This window comes from Lipotes vexillifer, unplaced genomic scaffold (assembly GCF_000442215.2).
Source record: "Lipotes vexillifer unplaced genomic scaffold, Lipotes_vexillifer_v1.1 scaffold466, whole genome shotgun sequence".
NCBI classification, from domain to species: Eukaryota; Metazoa; Chordata; class Mammalia; order Artiodactyla; family Lipotidae; genus Lipotes; species Lipotes vexillifer.
This window is the reverse complement of record NW_006796103.1, coordinates 382,958-391,582: the sequence shown is the minus strand read 5'-3', so window position 1 is coordinate 391,582 and position 8,625 is coordinate 382,958.

The window sequence follows — 8,625 nt, the reverse complement described above, 5'->3', positions numbered from 1 at the left end:
TGTAGGCAGTGTGTACCCTTGATATAACGTGAGGAGAATGACACTTTACCTCTGAGAGGGGGAAGTGTGCCAGGCTCTAAGTCTTAGGCTTGGATCCAACACTCTGTTGGCTCCACCTTGTTCTGTTGACCAAGCAAGTGGAGAGACCAGGTCAGATTCACCAGATGGGGTGCTGACTCCACCTCTTGATGGGAGGAGCTGAATGGCACACAGTAGAGGGTGTATATACAGGAAGGCCTAAAGAACGTTTTGCAATCAACCTAGCACTAGAGTCTGTGAGTCTGACCCACCGCACATTTTTAGAAAGAGTTTTACAGGGGTACAGCCATACCCCTTTGTTTACAGTTGCATATGGCTGCTTTCAAGCTGCACAAGTAGCATCAAGTAGTTGTGACAGAGACTCAAGGAAGTCTCAGATCCCCTCTGTGAAACACCTCCATGTGCAGGTGGAGAGACCAAGAAAGTCAACTATCTAAAGCCTTACTCCTTGAGGAATTCTCTCCCACCCACCCCATCCCTATGTAGGGCCCCTCCTGCTCATCCTCCGGTTGTAACCACCTTCACCTCCTCCAGGAAGTCCCCCACTTTCATGGCACTGTGACTGTGAGTGGCACTTAACAGAAGTTTGCTGGTCCTATTCTAGCACAAGGAAAGAAGGATCTGAGGGCACAGAGGCCTTTGGGATGCATCTAGAATCACCAAGGAGGAAGCTGACCCAGGCCAGGGTCAACCCACTGGCAATGGGAACAGAATGCTGATTTTGTTTAAAAAGCAGAAATCAGTGGCAACCTCAGCACTCACCACCCCTTCTTGGCTGTGTGTTTCTGGGTGGCCCACCTTGCCAGCTGAGCTCAGCATTGTGTTTGTAAAATGGTCAGAATGACAGGCCCCCTTGGGGGTCTGCAGGTTTCAGAGAGAGCACCTGTAGAGTACCCTTCCCAGAGCCTGGTCAGGTGACTACTCAGCGGAGTGGGGTTTCTAGAGCAGCTCTAGACTGTGGCAGGGTCCTTAGGGCTGTAGGCCCCTCCTGCTGCCCTCCACTCTGCTGGGAGGGTGCATTCTTGCAGCCCAGCATCTGTGGGGAGATCTCCTTCCCTATCTGTGTTCTGCTAATAAAGAGAAACACACTTGGCGAGGTTAGACAAACAGCGCTGAGTGATTGACACAGCCGCAGCCCTTGGCCGAACAGCACGGGCCATGCAGCAAGCTGCTGAGAAAACACCGTGTGGGCTATGCATCCCTTGGCGTTTGCTTTCCATTAGCCTCACATTTCGCCCTCTAGTCACACTCTGTCTATTAAGGCTGGCCTGGGAGGAGCTTGCTCCCAAACACCCTGGCTCACTTCAGGGAAGCCCCTGCAGGTCCCGAAGTGTCCCCCAGCGAGCCCTGGTTCTTCCAGCCACTGCAAGGGCAGCTCGGCCAAGGGAGAGCTTGCCTGGAGCCACACCCGCGCCACGCTGGGAACTGAGTTGAGCTATGTTGGACCAGAGCCCGGGTTTAATAGCTTCCCGGATATGTCCCATGTGCCTCCGACCAGGGTTCTGCCTGGGGCTCAGGAGCTGAAGAAACAGCAGGCCAGACTGGTGATGGGCAGGTGGGACACTTGTCTGTGGGCAGAGTGTCCACAGTCCCCACTTGTTTTCTAAAATAGGCGTACGCAGGGTGAGAGACCAGGCCCTCGCACTGGGGAGGGAATGGAGGAATCTGGGCTCAGCCTAGTCCTCCCCACACACACCCCCACCCCAAATAGTCACTGCAGGGATAGAGAGGCTATGAGTTCCAAAACCTGTGCTCCTTCCTGCCTTTCCCATGGGACTTCCCTCCAACTGCTTCCATCTCAGGAGCTGACCCTTCAGTCCCAGACACTGGCCTTGTTTACATCGCACGACACCCACCAAGGGACTGCGTGCAGAGCTGTCCATTTCCTGGGCATATTTAGAGATGACGGTCACAAACCTGTGAGTGGGATTCAGGGCTGGTGAGAGAGTGGGCAGGGAAATGTCCCAGAACCTAAAATCTTGGCATCCCAGAGTGACAGGAGCCTGATGGTGGTCTGATCCACTCAAGCAAGGCACAGATCCCCTCTGCGAAACACCTCCATGTTCAGGTAGAGAAATGGAGGCTTGGCATGGGCAAGCCAACTTCCCAAAGCCTCTTGAGGTGGGCCAGGATTCCTTCTCAGGGCTTCCACTCTATTCTCCCACACACACCAACAGAATGGTTATCGGTCTCCGGGGCTGGTAGTTTGGGAATCTGACCATTTTGCACATTTTCTGGGCTCTTGATCCCTGTCTCTCATGTCCTCTTGTTCTGTGATATTGTTGACAGCACAGAAATCAGAGGATGCCTGGCCCTGGCTACCCGTTGAGTATGAGTCGACAAACCAGAGCCCACTCAGACCTCGGCTTTCTCATCTGTCCATGGGGATCCTGGTGGCAGGAAGCCAAGAGGTGACCTGGCTACGCCCACCCGATCTGAGAGGCTCCAGGCTGGAGCGTCACATGCTGCCTTGCCTCCCCGACAGGGCTCTCTCCTCCTCCTTGCCTCCACTCGAGGGGAAATTACCCATTAATGAAAGAGAATTACAAACGCAGCATCTGGCCCCACGCCCAAGGTCCTTGGGAGAGCAGGGAGGGAGTAAGCGTGATGGAAGGGGAATTGGAAACAAATGCACAGGGGTGTTTTCTTTGGTGGATCCACGGTCCCCTCCCCACCCCTTATTCTTACCACTATCCCAGATTTGGACTTTTACGGAAACAGATTTCATGCCTAGGCTTCCCATGAACTCTCTTAATTCAATTGAGGAGCCATTATCGGTACCAAGTGTAATGAGCTGTTTCCACAGCCTAGGGGAGACCTGTGGAGGTGAGGGGTGGGTGCTTCTCTCCTATGCAGGTGGGGGCTGGGATGGAGGGCAATGCGGGGGGCTGGGCTGAATTCCCAGCCCTGGCAGGTGCCTAGAGGGGTGGAACAGGAGGCTGCAGTTCCTTGAGTGGGGGCACAAGAGACCAAAAGGGGGCAGGAGGCAAAGGAACGGCAGGTAAATCTGGGGCTGAGAGGGCCACCTAGGGTGGGGACAGCTCAGTGTCCCAGGGGACTTGGTGGGAGGGGATGTCATGGCCATGGGTGGGAGGAGCCATCTACCAAGATGCAAGGGTCCCTGTCCCAGGAAGCCCCTTTGCCCATCCTCCTTCCTCCATGAGGAATTTTCTCCCATCTGCCCCATCCCTATTCAGGGTCCCTCCTGCTCATCTTCTGGTTGGACCCACCATCATCTCCTCCAGGAAGTCTTCCAGGGGCCCACCCAGAAGCCCCAGCTTCTGCCCTCATGGTGCTGTGACTGCCAGTGGCTCTGTCTTCCATGGTTTGAGGGCTCTGAGAGAACAGAACAAGCACAGGGTCTGAAACAGATCCTGGAGGGAGGAGCCAGGAAGTAGGCCAAGTTTGGAGAGGGGGCATGGCTCCTCTTAGCAGGGGGACTCTAGGCTGGAATTGGCCTATGGAAGCTGACTGTGACCTCGGCCAACCCCTTGGCGTCTCCCCAGTCCTCACCTATCACAGAAGTCCTCATAGCCAGCCTCAAAGGCTGGGCCTGGTGATAACATGCACAGGGCACCTAACTAGGCCAACGGAGCACATATCAGGAAGACTTTCCTTCTGCAGAGCAAGGTCACAAAGGGCAAGAGGGACACGTGGACCCCCAACTCCAGCCCCAGCCCCATGGCAATCCCTCAAGAAATGCAGAGCTGGTCAAAACTCTGTTGGCAGGGGCGGGTGGTGTGGAGAGGACAAAGGGCCCTGCAGACCCACGTCCCCTCCCCCACAGAGGCTCTTGCCTCCTGTTCTAAGGCAGGACCCTCGTGAACTCGGTGGTTCGTGGGCAACCCAGTGCTTCAGAAAGCAGACCCTGTGGGGGCCTTAGGTTTTCCCTTTTATTCTGGACTAGATCCAGAGCTGACTCCCAACCACCAGGAACAATACCCAGGATGCTGAGGTGAGCTGCAAAGGGATGGTGTTACACAGGGGGCAGGTGCAGAGTGGAGGCAGGCTACATCTGTGTCCCAAAGGCCTCCTGCCTCTGTATCTCTCTGATTTTCCACACAAAATGGCTTGAGTTCATCAAACACTCCACATTCCCAGCCTTTATGCAACTAGGCAATTCTGTGGGATTAGTTTTGGCCTGTGGCCTGTGGGCAGAGTGGCGAATGTCACTTCCATTAGAGAAGTCAGTCTTCTACGTCCCAGCTCTTTCTTCTGCTCTCTCGTCTTCTGTGAGCTCTGGGCTTTCTTCTTCAGCCCAAGGGGCCACAGGTGTGGCTGCAAGATGGTGAAGCTGTCATCAGCCTGGAACCCTGAGGGACTTGTGGGATGCAGGGCCCCAGCTGAACAGTGTGCGAGATGGGGCAGGCATGAGAAGCAAGTTTTGTGGTGCTAAGCCTGAAAATCGGGTCATTTGTTTTTACAGAAGAACCTAGCTTATCCTGACTCATGCCAAGTATTGGTACCAGAAATGGGTAGGTGACTGAAAGAAAACAACAGAATACATGACACTGGTGTGGTGGTGTTAGTGCTGGGGTTGGGCAGGAGGCGGGGTGAAATCCATATCAGATGCTGGAAGGGTGGTGACCCACATGATTACAGCTGCAAGTAGAACTTTGAATGAGTGGCTTTGGGATAAGAGGTAGGAAGAGCAGATGTTAGCGGTGTGTGGGGTTGCAACTTGCTGTGCTTGTGCAGTGGTTACAAGACAGAACTGGCCAGATTTCTGTCAGAACAGAAAAGGAGTAGAGAGTGCCCAGAAAGTCGAGCCTGGATGACATAGAAAACCAGCTGCTTGTGAACCCAAACCTAGAAGGTAAGTTTGAGATGCCTTTGAGGAACAATGCCTAGTAAACTCGTGTAATCCAACAGATGGCCTCAGGCAAGATCAGAATAAGGGTGGATCAGATCCAGAGAAGCTTTATCCCTGCAGAAGGCTGATAGAGAATTTGTTTCCTGGGGCTGCATAACAAAGCACCACAGACTGGCAGCCTAAACAACAGGCCTGTAGGCAGGGTTGGTTTCCCTTGAGGCCTCTCTCCTTGGCTTGAAGACAGCCACCTTCTCCTTGTGTCCCCACATGGTCTTCCCTTTGGGTGTTTCTGATCTCCTATTCTTATAAAGACACCAGTCATATTGGATTAGAGCCCACCCTAACAGCCTCATTTTACCTTAATCACCTCCAAATACAGTCACATTCTGGGATACTGGGGTATGTTAAGATTTTAACATATGCATTCTTGGGGACACAATTCAGCCCATAACAAGGGGGAAGGCAGATGGGAGGAAGAGGAAGGAGAGGTAGGAGGGAGAAGTCTGGGGGTGGGAAAGCAAAGACACACAGATGAGAGCTGAAAATTGCATCTCAAAAAGCACTGTGGTCATGGTTGCCTGCATGGGAGCTGCCTGCACTGCCAAAGCAAGACAAGCCCTCAGCTCCTGGCCTTCCCCAGGCCAGAAGGGGGTTGATGGGGTCTGCACAGCACCCAAAGAAAGCCAATGAGGCTGACGGGAGAGGAGGGTCTCCTTGGGCACAGGACCAGGGCCCAGAGCTCACAGAAGACGAGAGAGCAGAAGCAGGACCTAGTCAGGGCACCTCACTCCCCACCCGACTTGGGGCCCTGACACCCCAGTCTCCAGATAGAACAGAACATGGTCACTGGGGGTACTGCAGGGGAGAGCCCCTTTTAGACAGGAGGGACCTTACATTCTAAAGGACTATGAACTTCTTGAGGCTGTAAGGGTTGGTTATTCTAATATCCTGAGTAAGAGTCTGTGCCCTCAGGCCTTCCCTGTTTCTGTGTCTGGGGCTGGGTTTGTCAGTAGCCTGGCAGGACTGAGGGGCCCGCCAGAGCCAGGCTGGGGTCTGGGGCACACAGGGAAAGGGCGTTCTGAGGACCCAAGTCTGAAGTGGTTCCAAGCCAGCCCCCAGGGAAGGCGGCCAAGGCGGGCAGAACTTCAAATGCTTTGGGGTTATTTTATTTTATTTTACATAAGTGGAGGCAAAAATTGGTTTCTCGTGTGGTCTAATGCTTTCCAAGTCATAACATCACTTCCCCAGCTCCTGCCACTCAGGGTGGAGCCAGGATGGGAAGAGGAGGAGTGGGTTGTGGGCTCCAGCTTCCCCTCCTCACACGAAGCCACCTTGGGGCAGAGTCACAACAGTCTCAACCCCCAGACCTCAGGGCCAAGCATCCTCCAATCAGAGCCCTTCCCTTCTGGGCCATCTGTTTGATATTAGGCAGGTTACCCCACCTCTCTGAACCTCAATCTCCCTGACTGTGAAATGGTCATAGGGGCTTTTGCATGTGAGCCTATTTGGGACTGTGAGTTTCTCAACAGCCCAGGGAGTGATGAGTTGTGATTCTATTTTACAGCTCTCCTGGGAGGTCCCTGGCTTGGCATGTTCAATCTGGATGCAGGGACCTCTCAGCCAGGACCCCCGAGGGAGTCCCCTCCCAGAAACCTCAGCCCAGATTGGGCAGGGGTCCCATTGGCCCAGACTGGGGACCTTGGGTGTGTCCCTTGCTGCCCAAGCCCTCCTCCCTCTTCAGTCACAGCCTCCCCTCCCTCTTCCACTCCCATCTGCCCTCAGCACCCTGCCTCAGTTTACCACTGATGTTTCCCAGTGCCCCTGGAGAGGAGGCTCTCAGGATGAGCACCTTAATTCCTTTGACTGGTCCTTCTGCTCCACTGTATCCCCTTCAACTCCAGCTTCCATGCCATCCACCAGACCCCGCAGCCTTGTCCCTGTGCTGCTCAAACTGCTGCTCTCCAGTCAAGTCACCCAAGGCACTCAGGGTCCTGCCCCTGTCCACCCAGTAGCCTCACCCTCCACTCCTGATCCTGAAGGCTCATGCTCTCCTCCTGTCCTCCCTGTGCTCATTCCTCTGCCAGAAATGCCCTTCCTTCCTTCCCTACTTGCTCAGCTCAGGCATGCCCTCTGAAGCTTCCTGACCCCCTAACTCACAACATTCGAAGCCCCCAGAGCAACCTATGCTGCATTTCTCAGGCCTTCCCTCTTGGCTTGTAGGTGTTGACAACCATGTAAGTCAGCTCTCGCTGCATAACAAAGTACCCAGAACTTGATGGTCTAAATCAGCAAGTGTTTACTTTTGCTCATGAGTCTACTGGTCAGCCAGTTCTCCCAGTCTCAACTGATCTTGGCTGGACCTGCTGAGGCATCTGTGTTCACCTGGCAGTTTGGCCAGGAGCAGGCTTGTTTAGGAAGACCTCTGTATTCACTTTCTGTGCTGCATAAAGAATCATTCCTCTCCCAGTGGGAGAGAGCCTGGTGGTGTGCCTGAAGGACACTATCCCAGGCCTTCCATGGCTCCACCACTTACCCCATCTGTCTCATCAGCAGCTGAGAAGAGGGATAGAGGGACCAGAGGTGGGCAGAGCCTCAGTGGGGAAGGAGCCAGGGTCCTGATGACCGTGCGGGGCCTGGGCTGTAGTGTGGCTCCTGGGACGATGTGCCTGTACCCACCATGCCTGCTCCTGGGCTCCAGCTCGGCCACTCCCTCATGAGTGAGCCCAGCTTGGGGTCCCTTGAGACCCACAAGAAAGGCTTACCATCGGCAGTGGTGCTCAGCCACCAAGCAGCCCTGGGAGGCTGCTCATCTTTGGAAGATTATGAATCCAAGACTGAAGTCATTTCAGGTGAATGGCCGTGGGGAAATGGGGTGATAAGGAAGAGAAGGAAAACGAGGAGACAAGAGGGGTGCGGGAAGAAGGACCAGTGGAGAGAAGGAAAGGAACAAGAGAAGCCAGGGCGAGGCGGGCGGGTGTCACCTTGCCAAGCACCCCTTTGCCTCAGTGCCCTGTGTCCACAGCCACTGGTTGTCTCTACCCCAGCCCAGCAAGATAGGAATGGTCACCCCCTTTACAAAGGGACACAGATCCAAGGAGCTTTGGTGTCTGGGCAGGATGGGCAGGAGCATCGCTGCTGTCACAAGTTTGAGGCCCCAAATGCAGCAGCTGGTCTCAGGGGCTGACCTCCCTTCCAGCCCACTGGAGCCAGGAAGCTTCTCTCCCGATTACAGGCAAGACTCAGATGCTGAAAGTGCCATCTGGGCTTCTGGTCCTTGTCCCCATCTCCTCGGAAGGACATATCCCCCAGAGCTGGATGGACACTCAGGGGCACCACCCGATGGGACAGCCCAAAGCTCTCCCCAGCCAGGACCTCACAGTGATGCCCCAATCTCCAGCCTCCATTCAACAGGCATCATGAGCACCTAGTGGCAGGCTGCCTCAGTTTGCTCATCTGCAAAATGGAGACAGGCACTGCCTGCTCAGGGGACCTCCAGAAAAAATCAGGGGCAGCAGGTTGGTGCCAGGGAAGTGTGCAATTGGGGTTACAGCCCTGGCTTCAGATCCTGGCCTTGTGGGTCCCCAGCTGGGCAACTTTGACACAGGTAGCAGGATGGTTGGAGGCAGCCAGGCGGAGGGTGAGGTGAGGGTTCCAAGAGGCCTGGGGCCACCCTGGGAGGGAGTGATGACAGACACCCAGCTATTACTGCACCTTGGGGCCAGGTCCTTCCCACTCGCTCAGGGCAGAGGCAGCCCCAGTAAGGATTCACCCAA